The following is a 15,873-nucleotide window of genomic DNA, read 5'->3' on the forward strand; positions in this document are numbered from 1 at the left end:
GGTTCCTTCCTACACCCAGGCAGCCTCGTGCCTCCACGCCCTGCGCACACCATGCCTTCTCCCTGAATGCCCTTCTCCCATCTCCTTTCCTGGCCAGTTCCTTTTTATCCATTAAGATTCAGATCCTGAGCCGTCTCCTTTAGTAAACCCTCCCTGACATCTGAGGCCAGAGCAGGTAGCTGCCCCTTGTCTGTGCTGCTGTAAGGGCCTTGGGCTTCTCTCCACCTGCACACTCTACACCACATCGAACAGAATCGTTTATGCTTCTGTCTCTCCCACTAGAAAGTGGGCTGCTTGAAGGCAGAGGGCTATACCTGTTCAGTCATAGCCCCAGGGCCTGGCACAGAGACAGGCATAGAGACAGAGCCCAGCAACTGCTGAGAAGCTCACAGAGACTACAGGATGATCAAGTAAACCTCTTAGATTTGCTCTCCCCACCCCAAGCACCCAGTTTCCCCCTCTCCACTTCTGGGCCATTGCCCCAGCCTAAAACCTCCTCCACCATGACCCAGGCCTACTCCCAAATTCAACTCGTCCATGAAACCATCTCAAACTGGTTCCATCCTACAGATCGCTGCTATGGTAATTGTCTCCCATACTTTATCTCCTCTACCCCTTGGGTAAGTGAGCATTTGGGTCTGGCTGTATGGCTGAATATGAGTCAACAGTTGGCATCAAGAAGCTCTGGAAAGTTCACGGCTTTCTGTTCATCATGATGCTGTCAGACAGCAAACCACCTCAGCCCCGAACACTGGACCTGAAGTCTGAAGTCAGGGTTCATGTCCCTGCTCTACTGCTTCCTTGTGACTGGGGCATGTCACTAACCACGAAGGCTCAGTTTCCTCCTCTGCAAAATGGGTATAACAACAACTCCCTCACAGGCGGATAATGATAACCGTCTATTATAAAAGTCAGATGGGCCAGGTGCAGTGGCTCACACTTGTGATCCCAGCATTTTGGAAGGCTGAGGCAGGCGGATCACGAGGTCAAGAGATCGAGACCATCTTGGCCAACATGGTGAAACCCCGTCTCTACTAAAAATACAAAACTTAGCTGGGCGTGGTGGTGTGTGCCTGTAATCCCAGCTACTCGGGAGGCTGAGGCAGGAGAATTGTTTGAACCCGGGAGGTGGAGATTGCAGTGAGCCGAGATTGTGCCATTGCACTCCAGCCTGGGCAACAGAGAGAGATTTTGTCTCAATAAATAAATAATAATTGAAAATAAATTAAAGGCAGATGGAATAATTTGTGTGAAATACTTTGCAAACTGTAAAGCCAAATCAAGTGCAGGGTATTAAAGTGGTCCCCGGTGTCAACCAACCACTATCCAACATTTCTGTCCTTCTCCTACCAGTAGTTTTCTCCTTACTTGAGTCAGTTGAGAATCAAATGAAATCTGTAGATCCTCTTCCTACAAAAGCACACATGCATCTCAGCTTTGCAAACACTTCCAGAAAGTTCCTGCGGACCCTGCCTCAGGGACAGAAAGCCACAGACCAAACTTAAGAGCACTCACTGGAAGACACCAAGGATCCCCCCCACCTCCCATTTCCTCACGCAGAACCTCATTTGTTCATGAATGCCAAAGATGATCATAAGGCAGGAAGGGCCAGCTGTGAAGGAAAGAAAAGTCAAGACAAAAAAATGAATTTCAGAGCTCTTCCCAGAATCAGAAGACAAGAGAGAGGAAGATAGAGAGTTCTCACTCTTTGGGAAGTAAGAACCCAGCTTTTTTTCCAGAAAGCATCATGGTACATAGAGAGATAATTGGATGAAATGTCAGACTCCAGAATTTTTTACCCACTCTGCTAAGGGCTCGCCATGACCTTGGGCCAGTCATCAATTCCCGAGGCGTTTAGGTCTTCATGTGAAGATTAGATGATCTGCAAAGTCCTCCCCAGCTCTGGATGCCAGGGACCCAAGGATGTGTCTGTTCTCACTCCGTTGTGAACCACAGCTCCAGCCTTAATTCCAAAATCAGAGGCAGATGCTGAGAGCACGGTGCTAGCACAGGGAGAAGGCCACCTTTACAGCAAGATTCTAAATTAAACCACATGCAGCAGGAGGCAGGGGGCAAAGGAAAATTCAAACCTGAAAGGAAGCAGCTGAGTTCAGGGTGCCAGTGAATCAGCAGTGAGGCCGAGGTAGACGCCCCCTCCCCCTGCCATCCCAAGGACATCAAATGAGGCTGCCACATTATCAGGTGAGTTATGCAGAAATACCACCACTGTGGAGAATTCTCAGAAACTAATTTGCCCGTGTGTTTATACCTCCTGATCTCTCTCTGTGCTTAGGATTCTCTCTCCATTCTAACTACCCATCCACCTCCTGCCTCCTCCTTCATGACCTGAACTGCAAACAACATAACCTTAAAACAAGGACAATGGAGCCCAAAACTGAAATAAAATTAGAGGACAATATCTGGGACCACACAGTTAATTTGCAATTGGATAAAAAGCAGACTTGTATTAACACATCTACACAGACCTGTAAGGCAGAAACTCCCACACCCAGGCAGGACCAGAGTGAGACCTTGACCAAAGCCGCAGCCTCTTCCTGAGTCACAGCACATCTGAGCTGGGCAGGACCACAGAGAACGTATCTTTAGCTCCATGTCGCCAGAAACCTGTTTGTTGGCTTCAGGATAATTTCCATCAGCTGCCTAACTTCCACAGAAGAGCATACATCTGGGCCTTCTGGGGAGGTTCCAAGCAGCCTGAAGTTCAAGGGAATAAGGGTCATTAAGGTGTTTTCCTATCGTTTCCTTCCGCATTTGCTCTAGAATAAGAGCTGGCATTATGGGCCCCTTGAAACCAACATAAGTGAAACTAAGTTCCAGGGTGCCTGCTCTAAAATATTTATGATTTGTTCCCTCAACTATTTCTGCTCTACTATCTTTGTGTGCCCTAAACACAGCAGAGTATTTGGCCTAAGTGAGGTTAGTGCTTCATAAACATTTGCTGGACTTAATTAACATTTATTAAATTTTCCTCATACACCCTTCTAGATACACAAACATGTAGGTGCCCATACATATCTGTGAGTGAATGGTTAATTAGTTGATTAGGTGGCTAAACTTAATAACACTCCAGGCTGACAATCTTGACATGCATGAGCTCTGAGAAATCCATGCAGACATGTATAAGTCCTTTGCTCCTTGAATTCAGTAAAGACTCAATGAAAGGCCAAGTGCTGAGGCTCACATCTGTAATCCCCACACTTTGGGAGGCCAAAGTGGGTGGATCACGAGATCAAGAGATTGAGACCATCCTGGCCAACACAGTGAAACCCTGCCTCTACTAAAAATACAAAAATTAGCTGGGCATGGTAGTGTGCACTCAGGAGGCTGAAGCAGGAGAAACGCTTGAACTGGGGAAATGGAGGTTGCAGTGAGCCGAGATCGCACCACTGTACTCCAGTCTGGATGACAGAGTGAGACTCCATCTCAGAAAAAAAAAAAAAAAAAAAAAAAGACTCAATGAACACAGCCATATGAACATAGGTAAGTGTTACATGAACAGACATAACACATGCATTTATTACATGCACCTATGATTCTGGCAGATACTGGATGTATCACAGCTGCTATCCATTCATCAACAGCAAATTATTAAATGAGTGGTAATAACGGTAATGCAGACTTCTTTAGTGGCTGCTCTCGTTAGGAAAGATTAGCAAATCAAGAGTGTTTTAAGAAAGAATACATGTCAGCATAATATACTCCGTTTCTTAGCTTCAGTATTTCCTGAGGTGTCAAGAATCCATACTCAAAAAAAAAAAAAAAAAAAAAGTTGCCACTATTAGTTAAATGCCATAAGCTGAGAAAAGGGGGAATGTGGCCCTTCCCCCATGGAGAGGCCTTATGAAAGCCACATTACTTTTGGGGCCTCAGTGTGTTCATCTGTAAAATGGGACTAATACTCTCCTACCTCACAGGACCCTCTTAATTAATGCTATGATATCTGGGAAACAAAAACAAACCCTGCCCTGTAAGGTCATACAGACATATAATTATTCTAGCAACCTGTTAATCACTGATGGCACTGTACCCTAGAATGTGTTACAAAATTACTGCCTCTGAGCATCCATTTTCCAGGACATGTACTTGACACAGATGAGGTGATCTGTGTGTAAATCGAATCCTGTGTCAAACACTCGAAGAGAGTTTCCCCAGACAACCCGAGCGTGTCCTGGCCATCTTCTAGCGTCTGTTCGGCGCATTCTGCTCCCGTAGAATGGGTGTTCTTGCAAGCCAGGCCATTTCCTCGCGCAGCTGGAGTCCGCTAGGAGCCTGGATTCCTGAGGTTTTCAGCCTAGACCTGGCCCTGGGCACGAGAAACTGGGAACGGACAGCCAGCGGCCCCTCCCCGTGCTCTGGGCGGCTCCTTCCTCTCGGCCCCGGCCGGGCCGGCAGCGGCGGCGCTCGCTCGCGCCGTGTCACTTTCGCCCTGCGGAGGCTCCAGCGGCGGTGGAGCCGGCAGCTCCAGCGGCTTCCTCCCCGGCCGCGCGGGCCCCTGGCCTGGGAGATAATCCCCGGGCCACAGAGACACTGCGCCGGGCGGGCTGGGGCGCGCTGGGGCTGCCGGGCCGCCTTGGGCTCCCACTGTCCCCAGGCTGAAGAGTGGGGCCTGGGGAGGCCGCCGCTGACTCTCCCCCAGGTTTGCGAAGCCAGCGGCGGCAAGCGCGGCCACGCACACCCACGGAACGCCTCGGTGCGGGGTCACCACAGCGTGGACGGGGGGCGGCGCAGCCAAGCCAGCCCCCTCGCGCCGCAGGGTGGACTCCAAGTCTGTTGGGTCAGGGGGCGTCGCGGACGCGGAGGGAGGGGCCGCGTGACTCCGGCCGCACAGCGGGCCTGGGACTCCCGCACTAAGGACCAGCACACGCGACACGAAGGTCTGCCCGGCCCACAGCCGCACGGTCCCCTCTCCAAGTAACTCGGGCGCACGCGCGCGGGGACACACGACCCCGACTAGGACGCCGGGGGCCTGGAGGGACCGGTCGCGCAGGGGATCGGGGCCCACGCGCGTCCCCACTACGCCGCTGTCTGCGGTCCCCGCCCGCCACCCCCTACACACACCGGAGCCGTGTGTACACACAAACAGCCAGGCGGGGGAAGCGATGCCTCACTCCTCGGGGTGGGGACGCGCGCGGCGCCGCCACTCAGCCCTCTCCTCTACACGCCACACAGCCGGCCCCGCTCACACCCCCCAGCCCCAGCCCTGCGAACTCGCGGAATCAAACAGAGCCAACGCCGCCCAGATAAGCGGCTCAGACCGCCCCACTCCCGATGGTCTTTTGCCATCAATAGAGAAACACACTTGGCTCAAGCGCGCGGTGTCCCGAACGCCCCCTCCGGCCACATCCAGGCACCGGCACGCCGCCCTCCGAGGCCCCAGACCTTCGCCGCAGCCCAAGCCACCGCCCCCAGTCTCCCGCCCGCCCGCTCCTCCCCACGACCGGCGCCCGGGACTGTTACCTGCTCGTTGTCCTGATGAATCCGAGCCTGAGCCCACCCCACGGCCGCTCGGGTCACTCGCTGGTGGTTTTTCAGAGCCTGTCAAGTGAACCCAGCTCCGCCCGGCGTATTATTCCCCAGGCCCGATTGCGCCGCGGCGACAGGAATAATAAAAAAGCCAACAGAACCACAACCGTTGGGAATGACCGAAGCGGAGACCGCCACGGGTCCACCGATTTGTTTCTTCCTCTGCTCCCATCCCCCGCTCCCCCCGCGGCCCGCGGGCTCACCGGGGACGCAGGGAGAGGGCTGCGCCCTGTCTAGACGACAGCCATCCACAGACATCCCCGAGCCCGCGGGGACCGGCGCGCACACTCACACACGCCCGCTGCCACAGACACAATCAGTCACCGGGGGAGGGAGGGACGGCGTGGAGACACACTCTCGGGGTCCCTCCCGCAGACCCGAGTGCCGCAGCCCCGGGCCCCGAGACGCCACCCCGAAACGCGCTCCCTACCTCGGCGGAGAGCGGTCTGAACAGCTGCAAGTTTGGCTGATACTAAACCAACTGCTCGACGCAGCAAATGCGGGCTTCAAAACAAAAGGGAGAGGAATCGCGCTCGCTCCCTTCCTCCCCCCGGGTCGGAACCCGGCACATGACAGCGGCTACACCGCGCAGCTCCAAAGCGAGTCGGGCTCCAGCCGTGCGCCCCCCAGGAGCCCCCCTTGGCGCCGCAGCTCCAGGGCCACGGCACCCCGCGGGGCGGAGAACCCGGCAGGCAATGGGACAAACCCAGGGAGGGGGCGAGACAGTGGAGTGCAGTTCCCCACCGAGGGAGAGGAGGGGATGGTGGATGGGTGCGGACAACCCGCTGGCCCAGGCGCAGGGAGGGGGAAGGGGGTTGATTGTTTGGGGCGGTTTTCCCGGATTTATCTGTAAGCACGCGCACGTCACGCAGCCCTCCTCCCGGGTCCCCGAATCGATCAGCAAGCTGAGATGACTAGAAGAGGAGGGCGGACGAGGGGATGCTCACCTCGGGGTTCCTCTGGCCGCCGCGCCAAGCCCGAGTCAGGGGTGGGGGAAGGGGCAGGGAAGGGGAAGGGAGGGACGAGGCTCGGGGGGCCGACTCCTGCCTCGAGTTCCGAGCGTCCTAGCCGCGGAGGGGATCCGGCACCCCGGCGCACAGACCCAGCAGAGAGGGGAGGGAGGGAGGGAAGGGAAACAGGGAGGGAGGGGCGGGTAGGGGGGAGGGAGTAGAGGAAGGAAAAAAAATGATCCCTGATCTGACACAGGGAAAGAGAATGTAGGAGAGTGACGTCCAGGCCCCGCCCTCCCCTCCGGCCACGTGCAAAGACTTGAAAGGAAAGAGGGCGGCGGGAGGCCTGCTGGGTAATGTAGTTCGCCTTTCTTTTCCAGGATGGCGGGCCCTGGAGAGCGGGGTGGCCCCGGGACGCTTGGGATGTCGCCTTAGCTGCCAAGACAGCCCAGTCTAGCGCCGCCAAAACCCGCCGCCCAGCGACTCCACGGCACTGGCGCAGCCCTAGGTGGGGGCCTCTGCGGTAGGAGAACTGGGGGCTTAGGCGAAGTCCAGGCTTACAGGGAAACGCTTGGTTTTAGTCAGAAAGGCTTTAAGGATGAGAACTTCCGTGCTGAAAGTGCAGTCTGTGCTAATGGCAGATAAAAAGGAGCTTTGTATATACACTGGGGGGCCCAAGTGGCCTGATTAATGCTGCACTAAATGCCACCGTCGGTTATTGAGATGCATATGTTATAATTAACATTTGGGTATCTCTGTGTCAGGGGCTGGATGTTGTAATTAGATATGCACTTTGCAACCAGTTAGTTTCCGTCGGCCAAGCTAAGGGCTGGGACAGGGTAGTTGGGAGAATTCAACGTAGTGGATAATTCAGAAATTACTTAACCAGATTACCAGTGTTTTGGTTAAAACTGAGCTTGGCACAGAGAGGCCTTCAGGAGAAATATTGAGTAAGATACTATATGCCCCAAGAAGGAAGAGGGCTAGCAGCTCATTAGAGGAGCTGTATGATGCAGTATAAAATGCTGCAGAAACCCATTTATTTCTTAGTTTATATTCACATTTGGTAAGCGCCTTCCACAGACCAGGTCCATCTAGGAATGCCAAGACAGGTAAGATCCATAGTCTGTGTGCTTAAGGAGCTTCAGTCCAGCATAGGATCACAGTCAATGAAAGTATTACCGTATACACAAAGCGCTGTGAAGCTCCCCCAACCCCACAACCTGGAGCAGCCAAGCTGGATGAAGGCTGGGGGGCGGAGCGAGGGAGAGGGTCAGGAAGACTTCCTGGAGGAAGTGATACTTGAGCAAAGAATTTCTAAGATTTTTCACAAAGGTAAAGGAACGGATAGGCATCTGATTAAGGCTACAGGGTACAAAGGCTCCAGATGAGAGAAGAGAGCTAATTCGAAAGGTCCCAGGCTTATAATCCCAGCACTTTTGGAGCCTGAGGAGCTCAAGACCAGCCTGGGCAACATAGCAAGACCCTTCTCTACAAAAAAATTTTAAAACTTAGCCATGGAGAGTGGCATGGGCCTTGAAGGATGGGTGGGATTTTGTTTTGTGTTGAGAACTTGTCTCCTGGATTTGAGGCACAAAACACCATAGACGTTCACATCCTGTCAAAAAAACTCATTTGATTCTTGTACCAAAGAGCATGGTAGCTGTCATTGCCTCCCTTCTGGAAGGAAGCAGCAGGCCCAGAGAGTTAAGCACCTCATGCCCGGCCATGATTCTGTACAGAGTGGGTACCGGAAGCCAGTTGTCCTCCACTCCAAAGGAACAGGTTTCAGCACACCGTTGACTCTTTCCGTTGGTTTGTCCCTCTTAGCATTTATGCCTCATTGGCTCAGCAGTGAGTTATTCATATGCTTTAACATCTGGACAATTTCCTGAGTCTACAAAATATTAAATAATAGTACTGGAATCTATGCATTCAGCAAATTTCCATTTACTTACCTTGTTGTCATTGTTAGTTTTTATATATTGTGTGACAGGCAAGCCACCTACAAAGGAAATAAGAATGAAATTGTCTGGGTGTTGGCTTTGCTTTTCCTTTAGATCAGGCATCCCCAAACTTTTTACACAGGGGGCCAGTTCACTGTCCCTCAGACCGTTGGAGGGCCGCCACATACTGTGCTCCTCTCACTGACCACCAATGAAAGAGGTGCCCCTTCCTGAAGTGCAGTGGGGCGCCGGATAAATGGCCTCGGGGGGCTGCATGCGGCCCGAGGGCTGTAATTTGGGGACGCCTGCTTTAGATCATACCCTCAGAGGTGAGGAGAGGCTAGCAGCTGAGCAACATGCGGAATTTGAGCTTCCACAGAGAGCAGACACCTCTGTTTGGGGTATGCACCTAGGGTGAGGGGGCAGTGGGAAACAGAAGTTCTGACATCAGTGTGACCTCTGGGTTTGAATCCCAGGCATGGCACATCCTGGCTCTGTGACCTTGGGCAGTTTATTTAACATTCATAAGGGTTGACCTTGGGCCGTGTACTCAACAGCTTTTCTTGGACTTGTGAGAACCAGTGGTGATCATGGGTTGATACTGGCTGTGTCACATAGAAAGTGCTCAAAGATGATTGATGCCCTTTCTTGTCCAGAGTCTTTCTGGCCCTCAAAAATGATCCCTGAATTTTTCTTTCTATGGACTCACACCAACAGAATTAGCAGTGCAGGAAGGATTCCTGAGGGTGATAAATCTTAATCTGTGAAATCAGGTTTATCTTCAAGGAACCTGGACCCAGTTCTAACCCTCAGCTGCTCCTGGCCTAGCTCTCTTTTTTTTTTTTTGAGACGGAGTTTCACTCTTGTTACCCAGGCTGGAGTGCAATGGCGCGATCTCGGCTCACCGCAACCTCCACCTCCTGGGTTCAAGCAATTCTCCTGCCTCTGCCTCCTGAGTAGCTGGGATTACAGGCACACGCCACCATGCCCAGCTAATTTTTTGTATTTTTAGTAGAGACGGGGTTTCACCATGTTGACCAGGATGGTCTCGATCTCTCGACCTCGTGATCCACCAGCCTCGGCCTCCCAAAGTGCTGGGATTACAGGCTTGAGCCACCGCGCCCGGCCTGGCCTAGCTCTCTTCACCCGCATCTGCCGAAGTTCTTCATGCTCATCCCCTCCCTCCCCTGCTGCCCCACCTGACACAGCCTTCTCTGGGCAGTGCCTGGGGCCTTGCAGTGCTGCTCTCTGCCCACCCAAGCTTCCCTCCTGTTTCCCACATCCTCAGTGCCTGGCTCTCTGCTCTACCTCCAGTCTAATAAACCTTCATTAACATTTAAGACATTCTTGTGATTCTTTCCTCTAACTCTGACACTTTTGTCTTCTGCTTTTTTTTTTTTTTTTTTTTTTTGACGGAGTCTTGGTCTTGTCGCCCAGGCTCGAGTGCAGTGTCGCAATCTTGGCTCACTGCAACCTCTGCCTCCTGGGTTCAAGTGATTCTCCTGCCTCAGCCTCCTGAGTAGCTGCGACTACAGGCATGTGCCACCACACCCGACTGATTTTTCTATTTTTAGTAGAGATGGGTTTCACTGTGTTAGCCAGGATGGTCTCCATCTCCTGACCTCGTGATCTGCCCACCTCAGCCTCCCAGAGTGCTGGGATTACAGGCATCAGCCACTGCGCCTGCCGATGACACTTTTGTCTTCTTCTTGAGAGCTCTCTTCAGTGGCCTCTGATGATGGGCATTTTAGGCTGGAATGGAGATCTTTGGGAGGAAGGCCTTGTAGCTCTCTCTGACCAGAGTTCCCCAGGTAGGGGGCCTGGAGCTTATGTGGCCCATCGTCTGTTGTTCCTTCTCTGCTCTGGGACTGATTTTATGCCCAACCTGCAGGCTTGGGTTAAAGAGCTGATGGGTACAGAGTGAAGGAACTGGAGATTCCTGAAGCAAATGACACTGGCATTGGTTTAATTGTGACAGATTTTGAGTGGCCAAGAGGAGGAGTTGCCTCTGTCTGTCTAGGAATGAAAAGTCAAAATGTTTCTCTTTGTTTTAAGGAGTTGCTTCTCCTCATTCACACTGCCTAAGTTAGTAGCAAAAAACACTAGTTCTCCCTTCTTCTCAAGACTTCTCTCCACCTACCCCGCTAGCTGTTCCAGGGAAAAGTTACTGGTCAGTCCACACACTGACTGAAGGCCTGGTGGGAGCCCACCAAGGTGCTGGGGGAGAGAAGCTACTTACCTTCAGGAGCTGAGACCAGGCTGATGCCCAGCAGATAATAGGAAAATGAATGAAGTGCTCCAGTGTGAGAGTGATGTCAAATGAACCAAGAGTTCCCAGTCAGAGAAGGCTTCTGGGAGGAAGGTGGGGCTACATCCACGTGTGACTTCCCACTAGGAGAAGGTCAGCAGTGGCTGAAATTCCTGTTACTCGGTGTTGGCCTGGAAGGTATTGCAGAACTAGTGACTTTCGGTGGGATCTAGAGAGTGGCTTCATCGTGCAGTTTGGAGGCCACTGACCCGGCAAAAGGAAGGAAGTTCCCAGTCTAGTGTCTACACTCTGTTACCGTGGTGTTGGCCTGGAGAGATAATGGCTTGATAGAATCAGGTGAAATTTCACCCATGCCTCATCTCACCTTCCACTGCACAACCCCAAAGCCCAACACCTGAAAGGCACATGCAAAGTGATCCCCTAAGGTTGAAGTCGGTGGTGGAGAAGGGATGTGAGAACGATGAGCTTGAGAAAAGCAAAAGTGAAATATGAAGTACAGCAATAAATATTTATTGGGAGCATGCTATGCCTAAGGTGTGGCAGGGCACACAGGGGAACACAGTGTGTGAAATGGGGTCCTGGGTGCCACCTGCCCCTCTCCTGCTCTGTGACATTTCCTCTCTCTGGGCCTCAGTTTCCACACCAGTAAAATGAGAAAGTTGGCCTCCATGATCTCTAAGATCTTCTCCACACCTGAAATTCTCCCTTCAAAATGTTACAGTCTCACTGGCAAAAGAAGCAAGAAAATTAAGTAGCCAAAAGGATACATTTTAAGCTGTTTAATTCCAGCAGAGCGGGAAAGGTTTGTAATATTTGTTAAACAAAGCCCTGAAGTCCATGAGGGAATATAAAACAAGCAGATTTCCTTTCGCAAGATTTAAGGACATGGACTGATTCAATGTCAGCCCTCGAGTCCTCAGACATTCCTGGTATCTCCCAGAGTTCAAGGTCAGACCTCGTAAGTCAGTGGCATGAGCACTACAGCCTTGTTCATGGTGAAGCCCTGGGCAAAGATACACCACACATCTCTGCAAGAGATAAGCTTCCTTGTTTGTCAGTCTACACTCTAGAAAAACTGGGAGGAGCAGGCAACACTAATCAGACCAGAGGTATACACCAGCTCTACGGGACCCTGGTCCTGGCTCCATCAGAGGAACTGAGCCAATCAGATTTCCTCTTGTAAGAATCTGAAGTAAGAGGCTGAGACGCCTCTGCTCATTGGTGATGGCTGCTCAGATCAAGGCTTATGTTTTAGGTGGGTCTGGTTCAAAATAAGTAAGCAGGGGAAGTGAGTGGAGTGGGGAAAGAGGAGGGAGAGGGAACAAGATGTTTAGAGTAGCCTCAGTTCGTAACCTGTTCAGTTCTCCCTTGCTGGGTGCTCAGCTATGCCTCTCTTGGACTCCTGATACCTCTGCGGTATCGTTTGGATCTGTGTTCCCTCTGAATCTCATGCAGAATTGTAATCCCCAGTGTTGGAGGTGGGGTCTCGTGGGACGTGGTTGGATCATGGAGGTGGGTTTCTCATGAATGGTTTGAGACCATTCCCTTGGTGCTTTCCTTACAGTAGTGAGTGAGATCTGGTGATTTAAAAGTATATGGCACCTCCCCACCCCCACCCCCCACCCCTCTTGCTTCTCCTTTCACCATGTTACTTGAAAGCTCTCATTTCACCTTGCCTGTGAGTAAAAGCTTCCTGAGGCCTCCACAGAAGCAGATGTCAGCATTATGCTTCTTGTACATCCTGCGGAACCATGAGCCAATTAAACCTCTTTTCTCATGAATTACTCAGTCTCAGATACTTCATTATAGTGATGCAAGAACCGCCTACTACACTCTCCGTATTCTTGTAGTAATCCCCTTTAATTTGCGCTAGGTTGAGTGACTTCTGATCTTTGTAGTTTGAAGACCCACATTTGGAGTGGCCTGAAGGACAGGAAGTGCAGAGAGAGGAGTTATGCCATTGTGATCCCTCTAGCTGGAACTGTCCCCCTCCTGAAGATGTCTTTCCGTTTTTTTTTATCTTAGTGTCTCCCTCTTCAGTTCATAAATTCTTTCTGCTCAAGTCTTATTCTGAAATAGCTACAAATAATTGCCCTTGAACCTTCCAGGATCTTAAATTCCCTTTCAAAGAACAATAGCTACTATATTAATTGAGATATTACTATTTGCAGGGCAACAATTGAAACTTTTTTTTGTGCTTTGTCTCATTTAGTTAGCAAAGCAGCTTTTACAGTGGAATAAACTGAGACAGGAAGGGGTGAAGGAAGTTATCCAGGGGCACACAGCCAGGGGGTAGGTGGTGGTGCACCCAGGGCTGTGGGCCTCAGCCGGTGAGTTTAACCACGCCCCTCGTCTCAAGACATTAGGATTTACTTTCCCTAAGACGCTGGCGATCACCTGTACTCGTGCTGCAGGAAATATTGGAAACATCATTCTTCCGTGGTGCATTTACAATACAGTATCTTTTTCTTTTAAATTGAGACTTCAGAGATGTGTATATGTTCATTTATGTTAATGATTCAAAGGGTCTTTTGCTCTTAGGGAAGCTTACTTTTTTGCCTATTTTTAACATAAAAATAAATTTCAGTAATGATCATAATTTTTTTCAGGCACCCTGGTGGCTCATTTTGGGACCTACATAGTAGGGGGTCCACATACTATAGTCTGGATTTTGAGTGTTTGTCACTTTCTCTAATTTGTTAATAAGAGAATGATTGCAGGAAATAATGAAGATGCAGCCACTAAATATGAATGAGGTTCCATGCCTTGCTAGCCCTGTTTATTAACCTGTATGTTTTATGTTTTACGTTTTCACCAAGCGCTTTATCATGTGTAGTTATAATAGTTGAGATAGCATTGCTTATGCATGTTTGCATGTTGCTTTTCTCATGTAATAAAATTAAATACATATTTTCTGTGTTACTAAAAAGTCTTTGTAGATAACATTTAAAAATTATTTAAATGACCCTTTTTACCATAGTATTTATTATATATAATGCATTTGTTCGAAGTTAAATATGAATGACCAGCACACACAAAAATAGACATTAGTCTAGGCTTATGGAACCCTACAGTTGAGTTCAGATGACAGACACATTTTTAAACAGGAATAGCAATATAAGATTAAAATCTGCTGGGCGCAGTGGCTCATGCTTGTTATCCCAGCACTTTGAGAGGCTGAAGGCAGGTGGATCATCTGAGGTCAAGAGTTTGAGACCAGCCTGGCCAATTAGCCTAGTGAAACTCCGTCTCTATTAAAAAGACAAAACTTAGCTGGGGATGGTGGCAGGTGCCTGTAATCCCAGCTACTTGGGAGGCTGAGGCAGGAGAATCACTTGAACCTGGGAGGTGGAGATTGAAGTGAGCCAAGATCGTGCTATTGCACTCTAGCCTGGGCGACAGAGTGAGACTCCGTCTCAAAAAAAAAAAAAAAGATTAAAATCCAAGGTATGCCATACATGTAGTATAGACAGTGATTGTTCAGAGAAAAGGCAATCCTTGAAAGCTAGAGCAGCAGAGAGAGATCCGAGGGAGAAGTGGAGCTGAGCCAGGCCTGAGTGTGATAGGATGGGACCAGGGCTGGAAATAGGGCTTTCCCAGTGATAGGCTGGCAGAAGCTTAGAAGATGAAATTCACACTGGGGAGGGGCTGAGGAATGGGAAGGAGGAGGCACGAAGTCTCGAAACTTAGTTATATGTCACTGGTTCAAGGCTGGACTCAGGAGGCAGACACCAGGATTTGCATCCTGCCTTCACCTTTTATAACCACTTGACCTTGGGCAACTCTCAGCTTCTATTTTCTCTATAAAATAGGGAACTAATAGAACAGATCTTAGTAAGTCATTATAACGATTAAAGGAGATGATGTATAGAACACACTTCACCCATAGAAAGGGTTTATAATAAGGCCAGGTTTGATTTTTTTGGTTACTGTTGTTGTTACTTTTGCTGTTACCCCAGGGGTAGGCTGTGTGGGACTAGGAAAAAAAGTTTTGACCAATTTTGACTTCATTCTATGACTCAAGAGGGTGAGATTAGATTTTGTTTTTTAGTTATAATTCAGGTAGACAGTAAATTGTGGCTCAGACTGTGGGAGCCACTCCCAGCCTGACCCAGACTGTGAGATGCACCCCCGGCCTGCACCCCAATCCCAGCAATCCTCATCCTCATCTTCAGCAGGGCCTCTGAGGGTTCGGTGGAGCTTGCAGAATCAGGAGCTGTTCTTGTGGCTCTTCATGAGCTGACATTCTGTCCCTCTCTCTCATGCAGACACACATATCCTTACCTCACCTCTTTGTCTGTTTTGATAATATTATCAGATTTACTTAGACTTCACTCTTTCCAGAAAGAACTCAGACAGCTTTTAAAATTCTAAAATGTACCTACTAGTATATAAAAACAGGAATTTACACAAAAGACACTTTATAAGATGGTTACCCCTTTTACAAAAGGGGTAACCATCATTTCTTTAAATAGCACATCTGGTACATGCAACGTCAGATCTGATTGACTAAATTTTGCCTCATCAGTAGCTTTCTGGAATGTGTCTTCAGTATCAGTGTGGTTCACAGCATTACTCCCCATTATCACCTTCACAGGAGTCAGCTGATTTTCATCAAGTTTGTGACTTGAACAAAGGCAAAGCGTATGTGAAGCCCTTGAATTTATTTTGTGCAGAGCTTAGTGATTGAATGGGATCTGGTCTAGAAAGCACCAAGCTGCCATTTGGTCAGCTTCCAAGAAATCCTGCTTGGAAGAGGTGGCAGAGGAGGTTTTCAGAAAAACAAGGGAAGATGCCTATTAGGTGACGTGGACTGGCAGACCATCCCAGGGAAAGGGAGCAGTGTAGGGGAAATGCCGGACTGCTGTGCTCCCTGTGGGGCAGTGGCAGAGGTGGCCAGGCAGCCTGGGACCTCAGACTAAGACACAGAAGAGAGGAGAGCTGGTTGGTGACAGTTCACGTGTCCTCCCCCCTAGGAAACAATTTTGGCTTGACATGGAGATAAGATGTGAAGCATTCTCTATTTGCTGTATCTATATATTTCAGGACTTAGCAATCATACCCTATGCTACAGTGAGTGTGCCCTAATACATTCATCTAACATACTATTTTTTTTTTAACAAAAAGCATATGGTGTGAACTTAATCCCTAATGCAACAGTGTG

At 49.9% G+C, this 15,873-nt stretch overlaps 1 protein-coding gene and 1 long non-coding RNA gene across 9 annotated transcripts in view; one reads left to right on the plus strand and one right to left on the minus strand.

Moving 5' to 3' along the window:
* CTIF (cap binding complex dependent translation initiation factor) overlaps window positions 1-6,771 on the minus strand; it is a 322,760-nt gene extending 315,989 nt beyond the window's left edge. For 2 of the 6 annotated variants that reach the window (XM_074383489.1, XM_074383490.1), the window contains exon 1: window positions 6,492-6,712. The gene's annotated coding sequence lies outside the window, so the exon portion shown is untranslated. Of the gene's footprint in view, window positions 1-5,974; window positions 6,049-6,491 lie in introns of all 6 variants that reach the window. The other 4 variants (XM_003926082.3, XM_003926081.3, XM_010336844.3 and 1 more) reach the window with 4 other exon arrangements.
* A 100-nt stretch (window positions 6,772-6,871) lies between these two features.
* LOC141580782 (uncharacterized) overlaps window positions 6,872-15,873 on the plus strand; it is a 117,257-nt gene continuing 108,255 nt past the window's right edge. For all 3 annotated transcript variants that reach the window (XR_012513105.1, XR_012513106.1, XR_012513107.1), the window contains exon 1: window positions 6,872-7,002. This is a non-coding gene — a long non-coding RNA (uncharacterized LOC141580782). The remainder of the gene's footprint in view (window positions 7,003-15,873) is intronic.

This window comes from Saimiri boliviensis, chromosome 13, assembly GCF_048565385.1.
Source record: "Saimiri boliviensis isolate mSaiBol1 chromosome 13, mSaiBol1.pri, whole genome shotgun sequence".
Lineage (NCBI taxonomy): Eukaryota > Metazoa > Chordata > Mammalia > Primates > Cebidae > Saimiri > Saimiri boliviensis.